General features: G+C 43.9%; 1 protein-coding gene across 3 annotated transcripts in view; it reads left to right on the forward strand.

The window, feature by feature from the left end:
* ZBTB40 (zinc finger and BTB domain containing 40) overlaps nucleotides 1-25,257 on the forward strand; it is a 295,060-nt gene that overhangs the window by 250,794 nt on the left and 19,009 nt on the right. The gene's annotated exons all lie outside the window — the stretch shown is intronic.

A 25,257-nucleotide genomic window follows, 5' to 3' on the forward strand; every position in this document is an offset into this window, starting at 1 on the left:
GACGTACATTCCTCTCCTTTTCTTCTATTATACACTCTCGCCTTGATAGTTATTTACATTTTGCGTATCATTTACCTCTACCAAAAGGTACCCCACTTTTTTAAAACTACACAGATGGTCTTTGCGGGACCCTGGGATTTTCCAAAAGGTAAGTGCAGTTTGAGTCAGTCATGTTCAGTTGAGTTCTGCAAGGACTATAACGGTGGGGTTAGTTAAAAAAAGAAGAAACTTTACATGGCCTTCAGGTGTGGTCCCAGCTCATGTGGCATCGAAAGTCATGGGAATAGTTTATTTTCAGGTATTGGTTGTGATGGAGGACTGGGCCATATCTAGAAATCTGGAGTCCGATGAATCTTTTCTTCTCAGTTCCGAGGGAAATGGAGAACCTGTATCAACTTTATGCAGAGCAATTACAGTGTAACGCAGAAACCACACATTAAGTCTCAGAGACCGTCTTAAGTTTCAAAGGGCTTTATTACAGACTCAAAGTCAAACTTACATAAATTAGTCTCAGAACCATAGTACAGATATACACAATCACCAAAGGAGAGTTAAAGTGACGTACTATATTAAATTTCATAAGCATATAAAAGTCAAGTATCTCAAAAGTGATAATGCAGAATATCAGAAACAAAGACTGATGCTTAAATTCTAAAATCAGGTTATCCTGCCTGACCATTTATTTTACGTTTAACTATTCAATTACTAAAGATTTCTGAGTAAAGAAACAGTAAACATAATCTTCAGTAGATGTTTCTGTTAAGAGGGTTGCAGCAGCATGAAGCCATAGAGAATCTAAGAATATGGAAAATCTCAGTAAGGTCTGCCCTCTGCTAAGGACAATGAAAATCTGAATCCTTCACTGGATAGACAACACTTTTAAATCCCGTCCTTCAGAGCTTACATTATTTCAAAAGCGTCTTCACTGAAAAACAGATTGACAAATTATTTTTACTTAGCAAGTTAACTTCAGAAACTGTCCACTCCTAGCTTGCACCCCCCTCACATTCCCAGGAACTTCAGAAGCATTAGAGCCACCATTCCAAATGACTCCACTCATAATAATGGCACCTCTTGTGAGTTTTCCCGTCTCTCAAACACAATGGGCTCTTCATTAGTTTAACTTCAGATCCTGGCACATGCATCTCATAGAAAAACATGCAAAAACAGCCTCATGTTGAAGGCAAGGAAAATCATTTTGGCCTTCAATTCAGCCAAGCTAAATAAAACACAAATTGACTTCAGTTTAAATGAATACTGTTACTTCTAGATGAAATATAAAATGATTATGCAGAGTAATACTTTTAAAACATTCTAACATAAAATAATTTCAAGCAATTGCTATATTCAGGTTCTTTACAGTGTTATATTCAATTGTGCACTTTGTTCATATGTATTGCAATGCACCATTTAAATGAAAACATCTCTTCACGTTATAAAGAAATGTGACTTTAAAATTGAGACCACCAGAAATGTGATCACCCTTTCACATTAATGTTTAAGAGGCATAGTGGCACAGCCAAACTATGCTCTCTGTTTTATTATTAGCTTTATTTCGGCTAGAGCCATAAAAGCGTGATATGCACACAATCAATTAGAAAATAAGTAATATTGTAAAACAAGATATTTAGCAGCACATATAATCTTAAATAAGTAAATCAAAGTTCATAAAATAACTAATACAAAGTATAAAAAGAAGTTTCAAATTTTGAAGGAACCCGATGGGGATAAATGCACGCAGTTCATTTAATAACTTTTGGTTCTTGGCAATAGTAATCATTTTGTTATAAGCTAAGCCCTCATCTGTGTGCAAGCATGGTAATTTTAGGCGTACTGTTGGAATGAAATAAAGGTAGCATGGACACTAATGCAAACTCAATTTTCAACTGGTTACCACAGTAGAGGGATTTGAAACTACATGGTTGAGAATTCCCATAGATCTCGCAATCCAAGTGCAACGTAAAAAGCTAGCAACTGCAAACACTAGCTTTCCGCTTGTGACACTGATTAGTATGCAACGCGTCTACTGATGTTTCAAGAAACCAAGGGACCTACATAGAGGAATGATCCACTTTCTCCTGGGCTTTAAATATCTTGAGCAAAAAAACATGAAATGAGCTAAGGATTCTGTTTCCGTCGGGCAAAAAGGGCAAAAACTAGTCGCACCATTATCTTTTTTCCAGTTGAAGGTGACGGAATTCAGGGACAAGGTCCCTAGTCTAAATTTAATGAACAGATTTTTGGCCTGAGCTGGATATATGCTGTCCATGTAGTGTTCAAAAATAGGTGAGCACTTATGCTGTAAAAATTGCTCCGTTCTTTTGCCTGTTGTCTGGTCTTGCCAAATCTGAGTTAATACCGCCTCACAATAAAGGTGCTTTACACGCTGTACCATTCTTCTCGTTATACTCTGTGGGAGCCTCCATATCTCCTCAATTTTGATCCGATGGCACAGATCCTTGATGTATTTTCGCCAGGGGATCGATACCATTTTGTCTATGGATAATAGCTCTGACATAACTGCTCTATAGGAGCCCAAATACTCAGAGGGCCATAAACGCACCCAATATAATAACGGTTTTAACACAATTACACAGAGTATATTGTTTAAAGCCAGATTAAATCTACGTGGAATAAGGGGTATACTGACAGGTAAATGTAACAACTTATTTTCAGTCAGGGTTAGTCTATATGAGTTGCAGTGACCCCAAAGTTCCGCACCATAAGTTGCAGCTGTCATTGCTGCAGTCTTATATACCGTAAGGGCTAGAGAAAGGGGCCCTCCCATAGAATTCTTAATTTTCCTTCTGATTGCCATTGACCGTTAGAAAAGAGTAACAGAACTTTTTTCTATTTGCGGGATCCAGGATAGGTTCTCTGTTAATCTTATACCTAGGTAATCAAATTGCCTGACTTGCTCCAGTTGAGCACCCCCTATGGTAATTTTCCCCCTAAAGGATTTGTGTGGATTTAAGGCCATGAACTTTGATTTCCCTGGATTAATTTCTAACCCCCTCATTTCACAGAACGCCGCAAAGGAGTCTAGTTCGTTTTGTAATCCCATTGGGGTTCTTGATATCAGCAGGGTGTCATCAGCGAACATAAGAATTGGTAGAGATTTTCCATCTAGTTTGGGGGCATTATGATTACACTCGACCAGCTGATCCACTGCGCCGTTTATATAAAGACTAAACAGTGTGGGGGCCAGAACGCACTCCTGCCTGACCCCTCTCGTGATGGGAATTGGGCTGGTTAGGTCGCCCCCTTGGGTCCACCTAACTCTTGCGAAGGTGCCTTCATGCATGTAGATTACTAGCCTTGAAAGGTCACTATCCAGACCATAACCATCTAGAACTCTCCAGAGGAGCTCCCGTGGGACTAGATCAAATTCCGCCTTCAAATCAATGAAGGCGAAGTACAAGTGATCTCGTTTTAAGATCAAATATTTCAAGCATAATGATTTGAACCTAAACACTTGATCCACTGTACTCACCCCTTTCTTGAATCCTGCCTGCCAGTTAACAAGAATCCGATTGCCATTGATCCACAAATGTAACCTAGTTAAAACTTGTTTGCAAAAAATCTTTTGACTAATGTCAATTAAGCTTATCAGCCTATAATTCCCTGGGAAATAACTGTCCCCCTTTTTGTAAATTGGAACTCTTGTTGCCTCCCGCCACAACGGGGGAATGCCCTCTCCTCTCAAAACAGCGTTACTTAGGCTGTTCACGTACGGTATCCAGTCCTTTGGGCGTGACATATACATGTCTCCTGGTATACCATCTGGGCCCGGTTCTTTTCCCTTATGTAGCGTTTTCAAGGGTTGGAACGTTTCCTCCATGATAAAGCCAACCAGATGAAAACTAGGACCGGCAAATTTGTTGCTCGATTGGCCGTTAATGGCACCCTCAGATGGTGGTTGGAGTGCCTTGACGCTATGCTTTCCCCTATAAAGATCTTCGAAATGGATTACCCAATGTTCAGGTTGGATTGTAGAACTGATCTCAGAACTGGGGGATCTTTCCTATCTACCACCAGTTTCCAAAATAATTTGATGCCCCCCTCTTGGAGGGCAGCAATTAGACTATCCCACTGGCTCCTATTCCACCTTTTTGTAGCATCTCTTAATGTTTTTTATAGGAGCATCTAGCAACCTTTATCTCTGGTATATTCCTCCCCCCCCCTTTTCAGTGCACCTAAGAACTGAACCTTCGCCAGCTGACATTCCATTGAAAACTACCCCAGTCGTTTATAGGTGGCAGTCCCCCTACGTCTTACCATCGTAAAGAGGGGTTTCAAGCGATTCATCAAACTGCAATGTAACTGGTCAAAGTTAACCATTGCAGGATGAGTAGAATCCAAGGACAAACTTTCTCTGACCCATTGGTAAATTTTATGTGGCTCGTCATGTCATTCGCCACCGCTTCCCCCAGGTTCTTCTTATTGTTAGTTGTCTTGGTGTTATTGCCCATTACCCACATGGGCAAGACATTATTTTTAAATAGAGGGGCTGAAAAGTCTGCACTAAGGGCTTGGTGGTCACTATGTCACTATCAGCTCTTGGAATCACTACCATGTCAATAAGGGAGGGCCAAAGCATTTGACCCAATTTTTTTTAATCAAGATTACTTGTGAATGTTCTCTTTTAAACGTAGGTGCAGCTGGAGTGTCTGATCTTGTGTTTCCATTAACCTGCCTTAGCCCGATACCGCTAATTAGGTTCTCAATTGGTCTGCCACCCATGTAGCCCTTAGGATCTCCAGCTGCACAGGTCCCAATCTACCCAAGGGTTTTGCGTAGCTAGGGGGCAACTGAGAAGGATCTATATTATATCTCAGACGGATATTACAGTCCCCTGCCACTATTACCCTTGTTCCCCTGGGCAACTGTGTTAGCACATCCGCTACATGGGCTACCATAGGAGTTTGAATATTTGAGGAAGTTGGTTTAATATAAATATTTATGATAGCTATGTAGCTAGTCCCCCAATTTGTGATCTTAAGTTCAACAGCTAGGATATCCCTACTGTTGCAGGTAATTACCTTTACCTTGAGGAATAACTCCTTTCTGAGCCAAATTGCTAGCCCCCCTGAGGCGCGGCCTGACTCTGAGGGGAATGCTGGCTTATAAAAGTCAGGTACCCCTCTCTTTGCACTGACTGAAGTGCCCAGGTTTCATTCATCAAGGTTATATGATGCAGTTCAATGAAATTACACCATTCGGGGTCACTAAGCTTTGATCTTAAGCCTGCTACGTTCCACGAAAGGAACTTAATTATGTCACCCTCACAAGTGTCCATCCCCATCCTTTTATATAAGTTGGTACTATATGGCATTTCTTCCACAGCCTCAGATTCGTCACAATTTGTCGCCCCCCCCCCCCCTCGTTTATATTCGCTCTAGGCCAGTCAGAATTAAAATTAGGATTTGCCAGTTTGTTACAATTTCGCAAGGAGATCTCTCACCATCGGTAGCTGTTGTACCTCCTGTCAATCGATATCTGACATTTCCCTGGTGGGCTCCTGGTTAACATAATTAGGCAGTTGGGGGAGAGGGGTAGTGGACCTGTCTTCACAATCTGTGGGTGCTACGGGGATGTCTAGTCTGATTTTAATCTGTGAGACTAATCCTAACCTAGGTCTTTTCTAAAGAGATAGTAGACCATCTGCTATCTCTTGATTTGCCGATTTCAGCCCTATGTAGTCCTGTCCTGAATAAATTCCTTGGATCCTTGTGACATACCTTATATTCTTTCTTATCATTGATCTACATTCTTGCGTTTTCCTAACCCGATGGATTACTTTATTTGTAAGTGGAGTCACAAGATTCTCTATTGCCTGGGGATAATTTCGGGACATTTGTCAGATGCAACTCGTACTGCCTGTCCACTTTATTAGGCTGTGGAAGTCACTCTACTGTTCAGGAGAAGAGCCCTTCTTCTTATGCTGCCTAGGGAAGGCTGTTCCGGCCTTCCTACTAAGTTAATTACTCTGGCTAATTTCAATCTGCGGATTAATCTTAAGAGCCCAAATTGGTCATCTTCAATACCAAATCCCTGGGACAGCAGTAGATATATATCGGATAAGCCTGGTTTTGGCAACACTGCATCAATCCTCGGCTCTCCTCTTTTACTTATTTCTCTTACCAGTCCCCCCACCCCACCAACTGTCTCTCTATCTTTCCCTTCTGCTTGACCAGCCTGTTTATGTACATGGGTCATTTCCCTTGAAGATAACTTTTTACAGAATATAAACATGTAAGCTTAGCAGTACTGTACAGCACAGCATCTACAGTGCTTTATATCCTAATATAGACCACAAATAGGATGAAACTAGTCACCCTATCTAATGGTCCATGGACATCACCGTCCAAAAGACATTTGAGTACCAAGCCATCTTTGTTTTTACATAACTCTCCTCTCTAATGAAGCCTCATTTTTCAAGACCTATCTTACGCTGTCTATCTCTGCCACTATCTTCCACCTCTCCACAATAGTGGTTACATTGTAGCCATTTCACTTGAGGTACAACAAGCAAAGATCCAGGATTATGGCACTCACATTAGAAGGATGAGAGACAATGTCCTGCTTTCTGTGATTCCTTTCTAGAGGCTAAATACCAGCAATCTCAAGTTTTCTCTTTTTATCTTACAATACCTCCTCCCCACCCCCCAACAAAACACACGCACACGCACACACACACACACACATATACTCCATTGGAGGCAGGCTATTGTGTGCTTCATATCATTTCTATTTTCCTTCTCTGCCTTTTGCTTTTTCCAAAATAACTGCAGCACTCTACTAAAAAACTCCACCCACCCAACCACTCCACACCATCCCACATTGTCTTTGTAATCACAAACGCAGATTGCCATCACTCTTAATGGTAAAATTATATCAAATTAAAAATAGTTGAGGTGTATTCAGGTGAGCCGTTTTAGGTGACAGGCTAGAAGATGTAAGTGAAGTCATGCTCTTTAGAAGACTGAGAAAGAGGACGCTATTTGACAACTATTTACGCCACTGGATACCATTTTCAAGTCATTGTGTGGTCCGTTATGGTTGGTGATTTTCTGTTGTTGCAGTTTGTTTGCTAAGGTTATACTAGAGCTGTAGTTAGAGGGGTATTCTGATCATATGATGGGCTTTAGGTTTGGTAGACTACTTACAAACCTCAGTATTGTGAAAGCAGTGTAGAGCCAAGATTTTGAAGGGTGCAAGGCAGAGGATATAGGAGCGTCACTGCACCCTGCAGTAGGGCATGCTGAGTTGTCATATCTAGGATAGTTAGTGCCTCCGAACAGCTTGGGGTATCTGGCCTTTAAGCACAGTTAGTTCTGCAATCCAAAATGGGATGTAAAAATGATAGTCATAGGATCCTAGTCTGGACACTGCCCTCTTCTAGCTCCACTCTCAATACTCCCACACCAGCACACCAGTCTTTTTCACCCACAGCCAGACTGGGCCTTTACATTTCTTAATGGTTAATATAGTTAAACACCCTTAAGATCCCCACGATCCTGCTGCACTGTAAAGTAGGCAGATGGAAGGAACTCCTACATATAGTCACAGGTTCTAATCCTAGCACATCCAATTAACTTTTTAGTCTTTGCAGATAAGGACAATGGGCAGCACAAAGTTGCATCTGTTTTCTGCAAGTAGCACCAAAAGAACCCCTAGTTGGTGAAAATGTGCTCCATAGATCATCCTGTTATATTAGATTATATTTCTTTTGATTACCTGCTTAATTCTTCCAAAAATTAATGTTCCTGTGTTTGGATTTATGCAGAACTGTAGAGTGATTTCAGCTCACTGCTGCTCTGTGGCAGATTGATTTTTTATTTCTACTGAACCCCATTTGCTGAGAGAAACAGAACTGATAGATTCTTCTAGATGCAGATTCCTTAGCTTTATATTTTCCCCAGGCATCAGACTGGATCCGTAAGATTTTTTTTGAGTACCCCTACATGCCAGGAGGTGGTGATGGTCGGTTCTCTGGCGGAGTCTGTGCCAGAAGTGATGTCCGCTTTACTTATCAAGGTGCCATCTCGAGACTCTGACATCATCTCTTTTCTTTCTGTGCCAGCCAGCGTAGATCTGGAGAGAGCTACCACTTTGTCACTTTTTGACAGAATGTTTTTGATGTATTGTCAAATTTGTCTGAGGTTTTTCCCTCCTGGTGTGCTTAGGTAAAGATGTCATTGAAGAAGACAGGTTTTAAACCCTTTGGTACCTGTCAATGCACCCTGTCGGTGATGGACCCACACCTCGTATGACTGTGTCTGGAGCCCTACCACAACTCCAAGTCGTGCTCCTACTGCGGGCATGGCGCCGAAGGCTTTGAGGTAGCGATCTCTAAAACTGCTCCCATCCCCTGCAGGTGACTGTGTGACCGGTTTAGAGGGAAGTCCTAGGATCGTTCCAGAAGTCCCAAGTCCTCAGTCCTCTTCGTCTGATCCAATGAAGGAACATCAGAGTTCGCTGTATGGTTCTCCGCAGCCTGTGCCAGGGCTGATTCCACACCTGCCCTCGTAAAAAGAATTTTACGAAAACAATGCACCTTATTTTTTAGCGGTACAACCCCTCCAGAGTGCTTGGGCCAACTGGGTCAGAGGGGACCCTATCTGGTTCCATGCCAGCGGCTCCAATCACGGCTCCAATGGACCCCCATGGAACAGATCATGTATCCTGACCTGCACCTGTTGTGCTACTGCAACCTTTCAATGGGGCTTGTTCGGACGTGCAATACTGCCGATGCTCCTGCTGCCGCAGGTGGTGCCAGCCCCAAAGTGATCCCCAATCTGACATGGAGCCACATTGACTGATACGGATTCCAGCGCCTACAGGACACTGGTATCCTAGGTCTGTGCCTCAGCCTCATTCTGAAGGGCTAGACCTTGAGGAAGAATGGGAGTGATCTCTGAACTCTTTAGACTAGTAGTCAGAAGAGAGGGATATGGACAGGTGTGAGGAACTGGTTGATGCCAGTGAACAGGACATGTCTCCATACACCAGCATGCTTTTTCCCCCTAACATGTCTGTGAAGGGGGGAGCTACTTATGCTATGGTTGTGAAGAGGGCAGCTGAGGCTCTGGACCTTCAGTTGTCCTCAGTGGCAGTCAGGACCACCCTCTTGATGGAGGTGCTGCAACTTGGGAGCTTCTTCCGCTGATCCCCTGCTCCCTTTCAACGAAGAGCGCATTAGTGTCCTACTGGGAACGTGATTCAAGCCCAGTACAGGGGTTCCTGTGAATAGGACAAGTACCCACCAACACAGCCCGCGGCAGAGGACCAAAGCTTCCTAACCCAAAATCCTACCCCGAAAAGCTTGCTGGTCTGGACTTTCACTTTACATGACACGTTAACCTGCTGCACCCTTGGACAGGGAATCAAAGAGGCTGGATAGCTTTGGGAAGAAAATGTTTTCTTCCACCAGCCGTGTATTCCAGTCTGTGAAACTGCATGCTTCTTTGGACTCTATTCCCACACACTGTGGGACATGGTTGCACAAGTGTTACCGCTCCCTGAGGAACCAGCGTATCTGTGCAGATCAGGGGTGTCAGTCCCCAGGCTGTCGTTTCCTACCTCCTGACTAAGGCGTGCCTCCTCCATTCACAGGGATTCACTAAAAACCTGCCAAACTCACAACTTACTCCTTCTCAGATGCTCCTTTTCATCAGAGCTGATCTGGGACACAGTGCAGTTTCTGACTTATCCTCAGTTTCTGACTTATCCTCCAGAGTGGCGAATCCAGGATATTCAGGCTATGATACCAATGTTTCGGCCTCTATCCTGGGTTTTGGTGAGACTGACTCTGAAGCTGCTGGGACTCATGGCCTCGGGCATCCTGCTAGTGACTCAGCAGTGGGACCTGAAGTGGGCGAAAAATCAGGGGAATCTCTTTCGACATGGTCCAAATCTCGGCGGAACCTACGAAAGATCTGCAGTGGTGGCTAACGAACTGCGATTAGTTCAAAGACAGATCTCTCTCCCTTCCTTAACCAGATCTCACAGTAGTGACAGATGCATCACTGCTGGGATGGGACAGCCACCTGGGAGAGATACCAGAGGACTCTGGTGGAACCCGGACTCCACATAAACATGCTTGAGTTCTGTGCGATCCGACTGCCATTGAAAGCCTTCCTACCCTCCTTCAACAGAAGGCTAGTGCAGGTGTTCCTGGATAACACCACCGCTATGTGGCACTGCAACAAACAGGGCAGGTGGGGTTGTGGCCCCCCTGTCCAGAGGCTGTGCATCTCTGGAGATGGCTGTAACAGCAGGACATATCCCTGGAGGTTCAACATTTTGCAGGCTCCCTAAACGCCAAAGCGAACAAACTCAGCCATCAATGCCTAATGGATCACAAGTGGCGTCTCCACCCAGAGGTTACTCAAGGTCTCTTTCAGCAGTCAGGAGAGCCTTGATTAGATCTGTTCATCTTCAAAGAGAACGCACAGTGTCAGCAGTTTTGCTTGCTGGAGTTTCCAAGGCGGCTCTCGCTCGGAGGCGCTTTTCGTCTCAAGTGGATCTCAGGCCTCCTGTACACCTTTCCGCCCAAACCACTCCTACCCAGAGTTCTAAAGAATATCAAGGACGACAGGGCCAAGGCATCATTGTGGCTCAGGACTTAGCATGGAAAGTCTGGTATCTTGAGCTACTGAACATGTGTTGATCCTCTGATCAGGCTGCCTCATTCAGGAGGATCTTATGTTTCAGCAGCAGGGGATGATCCTCCACCCTAGCCTGTCATCTCTCCCCCTTCTTGCGTGGCGTTTGAGTGGTGCAGTTGTTGACAGCTTTTAACCTTCCTGCTGAAGTCTGCAATGTTAGTCTCGCAGCCAGGCGACCCTCCACCAAAACTGCTAGTGGAAGCGATTCAAATCATATTGTACAGTAAAGTCTACTGATCTCCTTTCTAATATTTTGCTTTGATCCTTACTCTTGCTGAGCAGGGCTCTGCTTTGGCACTCTGAAGGGTTATCTTTTTGCTCGGTCTACCTTCTTGCATCTACCTGACCAACCCTCTTTATTTAAGTCCCCTATTATAAATGTATTCCTGAAGGGCCTTGTATATATGTGTTCCCACTTCTCCTTTTATTGTGCTTCAGTGAGACCTCAACTTGGTCCTCACTTTCTTGATGTGTGCTCCTGCCGAGCCCGGAAGGTAAGCGAGCTGCAGGCAATATCTGCCAAGCCTCCATTCTTCTCAGTTTATCCAGATAAACTGGTGCTTCACAGTAGGGCCTCTTTCCTGCCGAAAGTTTTAACACCCTTTTGTGTGGGCCAGTCTGTTACCTTGCCCACCTTTTACACTCCTCAACATCCCTCTAAAGAAGAGCAACGACTCCACCGTCTTTACCCAAAAAGAGCATTGTCGTGTTGTCTTGATCAAACAAAAGAGTTCCGGTTGGAGAATCAACTCTTCATTGGGGTATGTTGGAGCAAAGAAAGGCTGAGTGGTGCAGAAACGGACAATCTCTCAATGAGACAATCTCTGCTTCTGGATCTGCTACGCAGTGGCAAAAAAGCAGTCTCCTGAAGGCCTACGGGCTCATTCCACCAGAGCTAAAGCTGCAAAAACTGTGTTGGCATGGAGTCGTAGTCCTAAACATCTGCCAGGCACTAACGTGGGCTTCCTTGCACCCATTTTCCAAACACTACTGCTTGTCCGTAGAGTTGGACATTTCGCATTTTGGTCCTGCAGCACTTTGTAGGTTAAATGTGTCTGCAGTACCACCACTGAGGGGATTCTATTGCGTGGGTATCTATTCAAAAGAAAGGAATTTGTAGCTAGAAGTCTCTGTAAGGTGAACAAGTTATTTACCAGCATTAGCGACTTACCTGGTAGAGACAATGTCTAGCTGCAGATATCTTACTGATCCACCCATCCTCCCACTAGACCAATTTCTTGGGTGAGGGATGATGCCTTTAAGGGCTCTAGTTTGGACACACCAGGGTCAGTGCATCATGGCTCTATGCTTCTGGCGTGGAAAAGTAACTGACGTCCGCGTGAAAAGTTGGCACCTATATTGGTGAAGCGGACATCACTTCCGACTGCACTGGCGATGCAGTGTGGAGTCGATGAACGCCACCTACCAGTGCACAGGGGTACTCTAAAAAAAAACTCTTGTTGCAGTCTGACGCCTGGGGAGAATTCAAAGGTAAAGAATCTGCAACTATATACTGTCAGTACCATATAAGACGCTACCAAGGGTAATTTCAGTTTATACAATGGGGAGGATACTAATGAGCACATCATACACTGGGAAGTCTTCAAAAAGACTTTAAAGCAAGTCAAACTTCTACATTCACATTTCCTAAGAATACCCATTCCAAGTTCTTCCTCTGCCTCCCAACTTCCTCAGTATGCTTGATTTTTGTCTATCTGTGTGTGCCTGTGTTTCAGCACTCTGAGGTGACATAGGCGCGGTGTTGTGCTGGAAAAAACATCTGAATGAAATAAATAATTAGTCAGTGAGTGATGATTCTGGTAATTTCTAGGTAGATACTACAAAGTTATGCTTCACAATATCCCTTCATATTCATATTTGTCATTGAATGTCTTATGGTTATTACACACATATTCTGTAGATGTTCATTATACTACACACAAAGACTACAGAAGGCTGTAACATCAGGACACCAGAGAAAGCTGGTAATATGTATTTGTGCTCTGATATCAGAAGATCTATTCCCTACTTACATATAACTTGAAGTGCTTAGAAACTACTTTCTTGGTATTGCTACCAAATTTCACTACTTTCTATGCAATGAGGGTATTAAGCATTGGTCACTTTTAAGTGGAGTTAAAATAATTTTACACCAAATTGTTCCTATGTGGACCTAGTGGCAGCTAAATGACTTTTAAAACCGAAAGTACAATCATGACATTTAATCTTAAGTAATAATTAATTGAAAAATATGCCCAAAATAAGAGTAGATTTTTGGCTCAACTACTTTTGGGCAGTGGTGTTCAGAAACTGAAAACTCCAGAAACAAAGAAGCAAGCGTTGCAGACTAGCAAAAGTTAAGTACAACTAAGACTGATGTCGAAGAGTTTACAAATAGCAGGGCTGGTTCTAAAAGGCTACCACCAACCCAAATCAATCCTTTGAGTTTGCATTACAAGTTCCATCAAAATGCATTTTCCTGTAAATAAATATTAACTAGGCAGAATTCTTTCCTTCTACATTTGAAAAGGGAAGGAAGTCTGAGAGACTACAACTAGACAACAGTGGGAGCTAAGGTATTAGAATCTACTACCTATTTGGGGAAATAACATTTTCTACCTCTCACAAGATAATTTATTCCTATTCAGGATGATGTCTGATAATTTCAATTAAAATATGGTATAGAAATGCCCACCTATCCTGACATTTCATTTTTTTGCAGATCTAGCAGATCAGGAGGACATTAATTATTAAAATTACCAATTATAATAACCATTATTAATTATTATTAATATAATTACTTATTATTAATCATTAATAATTAATAATTATGATGATGAATTGTTATTAATAATTAATTATTATTGATTAATAATTAGAGGCACTATTATAGTTACGTTTGCTATTCAGATCATAAAAGAGGCCCCACTGTGTGTTCTTATATTTGCTGGAGGCCAACTTCACTTATGTACTTTTTTCTTTTAGTGGCAGGATCTCACTTAAAAATCATTGTTTCTCTTGTAGGGGATTTCCATGTATAGTCATAAGCACTGAATAGTTCCGCGCGCCTGCGGGGACCCCGGAGCTCTGATGTGAAGTATATTCTTAAGTGCAAACACCAGCCGTTTGAAGAAAAGGTCTGTCAAAAAACACTTAAGAATAACATTGTGCAGCCTATGTGAACAGCTACACAGGCCAAATTGTTGAAAAGAAAATCAATAGTAGTGTAAATTCATGTTCAAACACCTATTTATTCTAGAAATGTAATAACAAATACATTCTCATACTTTATTTACACCTCTGATGAGAATAAAACAATGCAGGGCAGTGTAGCCCATAGGCTGCCATTATACAGAATGTAAATAGAGCTGTGCCTTTAAGAAAGCTAAGTCTTCCTGTATCCCATCATGCACAGCAACAGGCAGTTGCCTCAGTTCTTTTTTCCGGCTCCTGCTGACAGGACCCTGAAGCATTGAGCTCTACCTCACAAAGCTTTTTGTGACAGAAATTCATTGAAATATCTTCTGAATTTTATTTTCACTCGACGTTTTTACCTTTGAGTGATCATTTTCTACTGATTTCTGTTAAATTCTGACAGAATTTTGAGGTTTTTCTAGTTAGAAATGCCTTCACTTTTTGATAAATGTCCTTCTTGTGGCAGAAAGAAGGCTAAAACAGATCCACATAGGGTCTGTATAATTTGTCTTCCATCCAGCCACAAACCGGAGTCGTGTGACATTTGTAAAACCTTCTCTAGAAGAACCCTTCGTGATAGAGAGAAGATCCGACTTCAGGCGAGAGAGGACAGGAGAAAAAGTGGCCATTCCACTACAGAGCGAGGAGAAGGTCAGGCTTCTACCAGGGCTCAACTTGTTTCCTCCATGACTCCTTCCATACCTGCTGAAAAACGACATAGATCTCCGACGACGTCGAGAGCGTCGACGTCGAAGCAGGGAACGGCGCCAACATGTTCGCCGTCGAGGAGTGGTTCGCCGGCGAGAAAAATACATCGTTCGCCGTCGACAGCTATTTCGCCGTCGAGGCGGCGAAGACACCCGACGTCGAGAGGATCTGGGTCGCCGTCGACACGGCGAACACAGTCCACGCCAAGGAGATCCGAGTCGGGCTCGCCGTCGACACGGCGAGGGAGATCGCCGTCGAGAGAGAGTGTTCGCCGTCGGAGGCGTTCACCGTCACTGCACCGACCATCTAAGAGGCCTAGAAGGGTTTATACAACCTCGGAATCCTCGGCCTCGCTTATCCTACTTCCAGCATCGCCACAGCTCTCGCAAAGGCAGTCGCCGTTACCACAGACGCCGGTAACACCTACGGCTCCTCTTCCGGCGCCTCCTCCAGAGCCTGTTCCGAGGACTCCAACGCGATCTGCAGGGCGTTCTGGATATTCGTCGAGGCGTACATCTACCTCTAGGCACCGTCGTCAGGAATCACATCATGGACATTCTTCATCGTCCACACGGGACTACTCTCCAACCTTATCGGACTCACCGTCCCCAAGAGTGTCCCCCATAGATGATGTCAACACATTTCAGGAGGTCTTAGTGAGAGGGGCAACCAAGCTGAATATCCCGCTAGCAGCTCCGGCCCCATCGACATCAGTGATCTTTGAGACCTTGCATCAAAAGACATCTTCACGACCTTTACTTCCACTGGTTCCGGGTCTTATTGAGCCAGCAATGGACATTTTTCTCACGCCGGCTACAACAAAGTCTGCTCCTTCCAGACTCATTAAAAAGTACCGTCCACCAGAGCAAGATCCTCTATTCTTGAGGTCGGACCCAGTACCAGACTCGGTAGTTATAGTGGCAGCGAAGAAATCGCATTCGACGTCACCGTCTTCCTCTGCTCCTCCAGACAAAGATAGCAGAAAGATCGATGCTGCAGGAAGAAAAGTATGCTCGACGGCATCCATCACCATGAAAGCAGCCAGTGCCACTGCTTTATTAGGGAGATATGATCGATCCCTCTGGGACTCTATACTGCAGTTCGCGGAGCATCTCCCTAGGGACAAAAGGGAAGATTTCCTAGAGGTCGTGAGCGAGGGAGCTATGGTTTCTAACCAGATTATAAGTGCTGCGGCGGATTCTTCAACACTATCCGCACATAACTATGCTCATGGTATAGCGCTCAGGAGACATGCATGGCTGCGGCTTACATCGCTTAAACCCGAAGCACAGCAGAGGATACAGAACCTACCTTTCTCAGGCTCCACTTTGTTCGGCTCTCATGCCGATGACGAGATGGCCAGAATGAAGTCGGAGCTGGATACCCTGAAAGCGGTAGGCATGGAGCGACCTAAAGAACAGCGAAAAGGATTCCGCCCATATCAAAGAAGACTGTTCACCCACAGGTATCAGACTCCACATTGGACGTCTTCACGCCCTCAGCAACAGCAGCAGCATCAGAGGGGCTTCTCAAGAAGGTCGACAAGGGGTCGTTCAACACCTCAGACCCAGACACCTCGACAGGTGCCCGCGTCTAAGCCCTGAATCTTCGCTTCCCCCTCCTCCATTACCCACTCCGGTAGGGGGAAGTATCTCAAATCATCTGGACGAGTGGCTACGCATCACATCAGACGCCTGGGTTTTGAATATTGTGAGACATGGTTACGTTCTCAGATTCACCAGTCCTCCACCATCTGTTCCACCCAAAACAACCAACCGACACCTCGAAGCTCTTCAGTTAGATGTCACCATCCTATTGCAAAAAAGAGCCATAGAACCCGTCCCGATCAGCCAGCAAGGGAAGGGGATTTATTCGAGGTATTTCCTTGTGCCAAAAAAAGACAAGCAAGAGTTTCGTCCCATTTTAGACCTAAGGACAGCAAACAAGTGGATTCGCAAAGAGAAATTCAGGATGCTATCCTTGCACCAAATTTACCCACATCTTCGTCAGGGCGACTGGCTCTGTGCAGTAGACCTTTGCGACGCTTATTTTCATATTCTGGTGGCCAAGAAACATCGAAAATTCTTAAGGTTCACCATCGGAAAACATCATTACCAATTTGCGGTTCTGCCCTTCGGCCTAAAATCAGCGCCGAGGACTTTTTCCAAATGCATGGCGGTGGTAGCCGCCCATTTGAGGAAGCATCGAATTTTTGTCTACCCCTATCTAGACGATTGCCTCATAAAGGCCTCCAGTTATCTAGAGACGCAACAACATTTCAAATGGACTCTACAGCTGTTACAGAAACTCGGTCTTCAAGTAAATCTCCTGAAATCCACAGCAACACCGGTTCAGAGGTTGCATTACTTAGGAGCCATTATAGATACAAATCTAGGAAAGGTGTTTCCTTCGGAGGAACGACGATTATCGATTCTCCAAAAGTGCAAACAACTGCAAGAGGCTCCACAGACCACTGCAAGAGTAATAGCTTCCCTACTGGGCTCGATGGCGTCTTGTATCCATCTCGTTCCCAATGCTCGCCTCCATATGAGACCATTACAGGAAAACCTGGAGGATCAATGGGGTCAACTAATGAACGAATGGGAGAACAAAGTCCTCCTCTCTCCCCACGCCTTACAGTCCCTCAAGTGGTGGTGTCTACCCGACAATCTCTTGGTGGGGATTCCGTTCCAACGACAGCCTCCAGCTCAAACCATCGTAACAGATGCGTCACTGCTCGGATGGGGAGCGCACATGGGACATCTTCGAGTCCAAGGCAAGTGGTCACAGAAAGAGAGTCTCTATCACATCAACCTGCTGGAACTTCGAGCGGTCCACCTTGCGCTCAAAGCTTTCCTTCCCTCTCTGAGAGCGGAAACTCTCCTTCTTCAGACGGACAACGTGGCCACCATGTACTATGTAAACAAACAAGGAGGCACCAGGTCCAGGATTTTATCCAGGGAGGCTCAGACAATCTGGCATTGGCTTCTAGCCAGGAACATGTCGCTAGTAGCAACTCACCTGCCGGGCATCCAGAATGTGCAAGCGGATGCTCTCAGCCGAGTAATGGACGAGAACCACGAGTGGGTTCTACACGACGACGTCGTTCATTCCATTTTCGCACTATGGGGTTCCCCCTCTATAGACCTGTTCGAAACCCCAGAAAACAAAAAATGCCAAAACTTCGCCTCCAGATATTACCATCCAGGGACACTGGGGAATGCCCTGTGGATAAGCTGGTCAGGAGCATTTCTTTACGCCTTTCCACCGCTTCCCCTGATTCCGGCGGTCCTCCAGAAGTTATCCAATGCTCAGTCCAAAATGATCCTGATTGCTCCGGAATGGCCACGACAATGGTGGTTCCCAGACCTTCTTCACCGGTCACTCAAACCACACATCAGGCTCCCTTATCGTCCGGACCTGCTCACGAAGTTCGGAGGGCAGATATCTCATCCCAACCTCTCATCACTGAGTTTGGCAGCATGGCTCCTGAGCTAGTGCAATATGGACACTTGAACTTACCTCAGGACTGTATGGAAATCCTGAGAGAAGCTAAGCGCCCTTCCACACGATCCACTTATGCAAGCAAGTGGAAGAGATTTTGTGTGTGGTGTTTAGACAACAACATTGACCCGATATCCTGTGGAGAAGAGTCTATTCTGCCATACCTCCTAACATTAGCAAAATCGGGCTTACAATTATCATCAATAAAGGTACATTTGGCGGCTCTAACAGCATACAGGAAGAGCCCATCACAACCTTCCTTTTTTCGAATCCCAATTATTAAAGACTTCCTGGAAGGTTTAAAAAAGGTTTTTCCCCCCATTAGAAGGCCGTCTCCTCCATGGGAATTGAATGTTGTCCTATCGCGCCTGATGCTACCTCCATTCGAGCCAATACATAAGGCATCGCTTCAACATCTCACATGGAAAACTGCTTTTCTGGTGGCAATCACTTCAGCGCGTAGGGTCAGTGAAATCCAAGCCTTTTGCTCTCAGGAACCCTACACGGTTTTTCATTCTGCGAAAGTGGTAATGAGAACTCATCCAAAATTTTTACCGAAAGTCGTCTCCGATTTTCATGTGAATCAAACCATTTCACTTCCAACTTTCTTTCAAAATCCAGCTACTCCTGCTGAGAGAACGCTGCACTCTCTTGATGTAAAGAGGGTTTTGAAATTTTACTTGGACAGGACAAAATGCTTACGTAAATCACAACAGCTTTTTGTTAACTATGGCCCACTTAGAACAGGGTTGGGCACGTCTAAGCAATCACTATCCAGGTGGATTGTTTCATGTATAATGTTATGTTATCAGTTAGCGAACAAGTCCCTCGGTGGTAGGCCAAAAGCCCACTCTACTAGAGGGAAGGCAGCTACTACAGCCTTAATGAGAAATATACCTTTGGCAGAAATATGCAAGGCTGCCACTTGGAAGTCTGTCCATACCTTTACTCAGCATTACTGCCTTGATACAGATGCTAGGGCGGATGCACAGGTTGGACAGGCCTTGCTTAAGAACTTATTTGCATAACTTTAGTGTTTTGGCACTATTTTTTCTGTCTGCTCCACCGCGGTTATGGGGATGGGCTTGCTACTCTATTCAGTGCTTATGACTATACATGGAAATCCCCTACGAGAGAAGGAATGGTTTCTTACCTGTAACTCCAGTTCTCTCGTAGGGGTATTTCCATGATAGTCATAAGCAACCCTCCCTCCTCCCCGGTGGAGTTCACATAGAAAAAGTTGCCATAAATATGGTTGATGTTGGTACTCCAACAAAGCTTGTTCCAGGTTAAAAGCCTTCAAAAAGAACTGAGGCAACTGCCTGTTGCTGTGCATGATGGGATACAGGAAGACTTTGCTTTCTTAAAGGCACAGCTCTATTCACATTCTGTATAATGGCAGCCTATGGGCTACACTGCCCTGCATTGTTTTATTCTCATCAGAGGTGTAAATAAAGTATGAGAATGTATTTGTTATTACATTTCTAGAATAAATAGGTGTTTGAACATGAATTTACACTACTATTGATTTTCTTTTCAACAATTTGGCCTGTGTAGCTGTTCACATAGGCTGCACAATGTTATTCTTAAGTGTTTTTTGACAGACCTTTTCTTCAAACGGCTGGTGTTTGCACTTAAGAATATACTTCACATCAGTGCTCCGGGGTCCCCGCAGGCGCGCGGAACTATTCAGTGCTTATGACTATCATGGAAATACCCCTACGAGAGAACTGGAGTTACAGGTAAGAAACCATTCCATTCTGGTGTTTCCTACTTTTGACACCAAGTGGTATCCATAGTCATACAAATATTTAGAAGATATCTAGAGTACCCAAAGAAGGGCCATTGCCAAGATGAGAACATCAGATCTTCTGTGGAAGCCTCTAAGCTAAACCTGGTCAAAATTTTTGTTTAGCTGGCAAAATTACTTTTTACGTGACATTTCTCAAAATTATGCGTTACTCATTTTCACATGTTTTTTTTACCTAAGGAGTCTTCTCACAATAAAACGCCTTGCACAACACCAGTTGAAGAGTGCTTCACACAGGAACTTTCTTGTGAAGAGAAATGTTGTACTCAAACCAGTCTTCGCCGGAATCTTACAAGATTTTCTGGAGTGAGGTGTGCAGTCGATTAAAATAAAAAAATAAAAAAATAAAAATAACAAAAAATAAAAATGACATATACTGGAAAATCACGTTTCACCACCAAAATGTAATTTCACATAAATGTCCTCAAATTTCACAGAAAATAATGTGATTTCACCAAACCCTACTTTGCTCTTCATTATGCACTTGCAAGCTTCAGACCCATGAGTGCATCAGAGCGATTCTATTCACATTGTGCCTTCATTGCAGCATCTTTCTGGCAGAATAGCCTTTTCCTTGATTGTCTTTACATCCGCTCAATGGAAGAGCTAATTACTAACACTATCAGTTGTGGAACCAGTCAAAGGTTTTTTTATGCAAGTGGAATGGTCAAAAGGCTACATTCATCTTTCTTCCCCAAAATCTTTCAGAATTGTACTTGATCCAAACAATCACATTGCCTGACTTTTTCCCAGTCTATTCACAGCTGCTAAACATTCACCCCATTCATTAAAGGTTAGATTGGTGCTACACCTGTACCTACAAAAAAAGGTCTTTTATGCTTGAATTATGGCTATCAATTGACAAATAAACATCTTCCAGTAAAAACGGAAGCTTATTGTACTAGAAGTAAAGCAGCCTCCCCAGCCTAGCTCAGAAAATTTCTAATAACGGATATTTTCATAGAGGCCACATGGGGATAAGCTCAGCAGTTCATAAGACATAATTGTTTAGGTTCAGACAAACAGGCTGATGCAAGAGTCGTCCAGGAAATCCTGAGAAATCATTTCAAATAGTAAAGATTCCCTATCTGGGAGTCTCTTTGACAGCCATCCTGTTTTTTTTCCCTACAGCCCAGTGTCCAGCATCTGAGAGTGTTGTTAGCTTACTACTCTGTACTAATGTTGATGATTGGTTGTGAGGAAACGTCATACACCTGTAATGCTGTTTGTGCATCATTGTTTTTTTTATATAAATAACTGTCGTAGGTGTTCTATTCTTTGGAGCTTCGCTTACATTGAAACATTACAAAAACATGTAGTATAGCCTTCTTTCTTGAGGTTAGGATGCCTGTAGGCAGGTATGTCTTAATGTGAAAGGTGTTCTGAGATGTTATATGTAAGTGGCTTAGAGCCATCATTTCATCCAGGATGGTCCGACATTGCACAGAGGTTCCATAGTGTGGCACAAACAACCTTGTACAAAGAGGAAATTATGTTTGGATAACATAGACTTTTGTTGTGGTGGTTGCCTTGCTTTTAGGCCACTGGGTTGTCCAGAGCCCTACCAACCACCATAGATTCCCAGGACCTTAAGTTTTAAGAAATGTCCATAGTTGTTAGGGTTCCCTTTGTTCATGCTGACCTTAATACTGCAGCAGTCTTCCTTGCAAAAATATGTGTAATGGGTCTTTTAAGTATTAACACTTGCAGGCCACACAACCCTGCATTCCTCTGGGCATTTAAATGCCAGGGGGCCCAAGGTTGCTCTGGTTCCTGGATGCTGGGTTGCCCATACCCAAACACTGCAACCATTCCCCGTGGAAACTGAGAACTAATTTGGAGGTTATTTAGTCACAGGATTGCCAATTCCAATTTATTCTGGCTAGGAAAACCTGTAGGAAACCCTGAAAGCAAAACCATCTTAGAGTCCCTCTGGGCACCTTGTTGCCAGAAATTACAGGGTTTGGTAGGTTTCCCTGGGGCCCAACCAACCTGGGCTCAAATACTGGATCCATCCTTCGTGAAAACTGACTATAAATTTGGGGACACCACCTAATATCCCACTGGGAATTTACTGGTCAGAAATGCATAGATTTGGTAGGGATACATGGGTTCCCAGCCAGTCACAGACCTAAATATTATGACCATCCCCCAAGAAACATCAGGAGAGATTGGGTTGTCTTTTGTTGAAGTGCTAGTATGTAGAGGTAATTTTCCTGCACCCAGGTATGAGGGAGATGAGGGCAGAAAGACAAGCATGGATCATGGGGTGGATCGATCCTATTCCTATTTATACACCAGTCCGCCAAATGCCCTGGCAATGGACTTGGTGAGCAGCCAGCCAGAAGAACAGAAAGCCTGTCTGAGGTCCAAATAGTAGGAAAGACTGGTCCATCCCTCACATGTGAGCATTTGACATTGTGCAGCTCTGCATCTGATCTGTCCCACCCTGGATTTGAAATTGGGCTACCTTATAAGTGCCATCTCTGTGGGCTAACATCATATCCCTTCTTTCTGCACCTGCTGATACCATACAGATCTTATCGGCTTCAGTCAGCCAGAGTACTTCGAGCTCGGCTCCTCCAATACCAGCCCCAGCTCATCATCAGACGCTTACTTCAGGTGCAGTAACCAACACATCCAACAAGAGTCTTGATGCTGCCACCATTCCCGGAAATGGAACTGATACTGTTTTCGGACTTTGAGACTCATCCGCCACCAAAACCAAGGTCCTATACACCACAACATTACACCTATTGGGATCCAGAGATATATATGCCATATGATGTTGGTGAAATTGGAGATGGCAATGCGTCTTTGCCCATAATTATGGCAGTGACATAGTTGATGACTTACAGGATGCCAATATCCTGGACACCTCAGAAATTTGTCTGTCATCCCGCAATCCAGTTACAACAGTAGATTAATCTGACTGCTTTGCTGTGGTTATCAGGAGGGCAACAGCAGTTTTGGACCTTACTCTGCTCACAGCAGAACTTAAAACAAATGTCCTTACTTAAGCTCTCAATCTTGAACAAACCAACCCAGAACCTTTACTTCCATTTAAATAGTCCTTGATTGATGTACTGGTAGACACATGGATGAAGCAAAGATCTTGTCCCCCAGTTAGTAGGCAAATGGAATGCAGCATAGGCTTGCTCCCAGAGATCCAGATTTTTTAGTGCAGCACCCCATTCTGGTGAGGTTGATGGTACATGGGTCCACAAGTTGCCTAAATTCCTAATGCCTTCCTTTCAACCTCTTCTGCTAGAGGCTCAAAACTAATGGAGGCATCCGCCAAGTTAATGTTTCGCCCGACCAGCCTTAGTCTGTGGCACACGTTGGTGGTTATGGGGATATCTTACCGCCTGCCGCAAACCCACTTTAATTCACTCTCTGCTGTTCACAATCGCCTGTTGGGAGGATGCATCACCTTCTACAACACAGGATGGCAGAACATCAGATCCAAACAATGGGTTGTCCAGATTGGGAAAGATGGTAACGCCCGACTTTCGGAGGCTGGCCTGGCTTGTAGTGGGTACCTCGGGTACTTACACCTTATACCAGGTCCATTTATCCCTCATCAGTGAAAGGTAGTAGTGTTCTAGCAGCTTAGGCTGTTAGAGGTAGCTGTAGCAGAGCAGCTTAGGCTGAACTAGGAGACATGCAGACCTACTGCAGTACCACTATAGTTACACAGTACTTATACATAACAAAAGACAATACTCAGCGTTACCCAAAGTAAAGGTACTTTATTTAAGTGACACAAGGCCAAAAATATCTTAGAGGCAATACTCCTTCTGGAGGTAAGTATTATACACGATATATACTAGACACCAAAATCAGGTAAGTAAATAGTCATAGGATAGTGCAAACTATAGAAAATACCATAGATTGCAATAGTAAGAAATAGGCCTAGGGGCAATATAAACCATATACTAAGAAATTGGAATGTGAATCACAAATTCCCCCCCTAGGCAAGTGTAGTGTGTAGAGGGTCGCTGGGAGTGTAAGAAAACCATAAAGGTGAGTAAAATACCCCACCCCAGAGCCCAGGAAATTAGGAGTTAAGTACTGCAAGTTTCCTCAGGACACACTACAAGTCGTGATTAGAGTTATTGCAAGAACCATGCAAGACCGCAAGGAACAAATGGTGGATTCCTGGACCTGAAGACTTGTAAAGAGAAGAGACCAAGTCCAGAAGTCACAGAAGATTCCAGGAAGGACAGGAGCCCCCGCCAACCTAGAAGATGGTGCAAAAGAGGATTCTCCAGTTGGAAGAAGTCTTCAGATGAGCACTAAAGAAGATGGCTGCGGGTTCCTGTATGAAAAACAGGATGTCCCACGTGGAGATGTTGGATGCAGGCAAGTTGCAGTGCTGGATTCGTCCAACAAGCCTTGGTTCAAGCAATGTCATGGATTGCATCAAAATAGTGCTGCCTGGACGCAGGAGGGACTTGGGGGCCTTAACTCGGAGTGAGGAGGCAGAGGGGGCTCCCAACACTGGAGGGAACTCACAGATGACCAGGCAGCACTCACGGAGGTCCCAGGACACGGGGACAAAGGAGGTGCAAATTGCGGTTGCTGCAGCACTACAAAAGAAGGTCTCACGCTGCCGGAGAACAACTCATTGAGTTGAGCTTCACAGGATAGAGTGCTGGGGACCTGGGCCAGGCTGTGCTACATTATTCTTTTGAGAACAGATTTGGGTGCACAGTATAGGTGAGACACTGGGGAATAAATATACCATATGGAGCTGAAAGTGAAGAATTGATAAACTACAAATTATATCTCGAACTTATAAGCACATAACACCTTTCCTGTAGCCTACCTATAGCCTATCTTAGGCGTAACTTACATCTAGTAAAAATAACTCTAATTCTTGGTAAGTGGTTATAAATGCCAACTCAACCTGAAAGTGAAACTCTGCATTTAAAGCCTGCTGTAACATGCAAAAGACATGGTTTTAAGCCTTCTAGTCTTATTCATTTTCTCAAATAATAAATACCTTACTACACATGTCAATTAAAGTATCCATACCTCTCTGGCTGTATCTGAGAAACTATCCTTTTTCTCTGTCATAACAGTTTTAGCCCCCTAATCCACACACATACCTGTGAGTACACATTTAATCTAACTATTCTCTCTAATTCACATACCTGTTAAATGGCTTTTGTTGCTAGGTAAAATATTCTCACAATATAACTTTACCTCTTTTCTTGGTATAGGCATGAAATCGCAGCATAGGAATGGTACACCATTTATACTAAGGAACCATTAATGACAACCTTTTCAACGTTGGTCTCAGTGATACTGTCCTAGTTAGCAAATCAAAAAACTGTGTTTCATATTTTATTTTTCTTATCT

This window comes from Pleurodeles waltl, chromosome 6 (genome assembly GCF_031143425.1).
Source record: "Pleurodeles waltl isolate 20211129_DDA chromosome 6, aPleWal1.hap1.20221129, whole genome shotgun sequence".
NCBI classification, from domain to species: Eukaryota; Metazoa; Chordata; class Amphibia; order Caudata; family Salamandridae; genus Pleurodeles; species Pleurodeles waltl.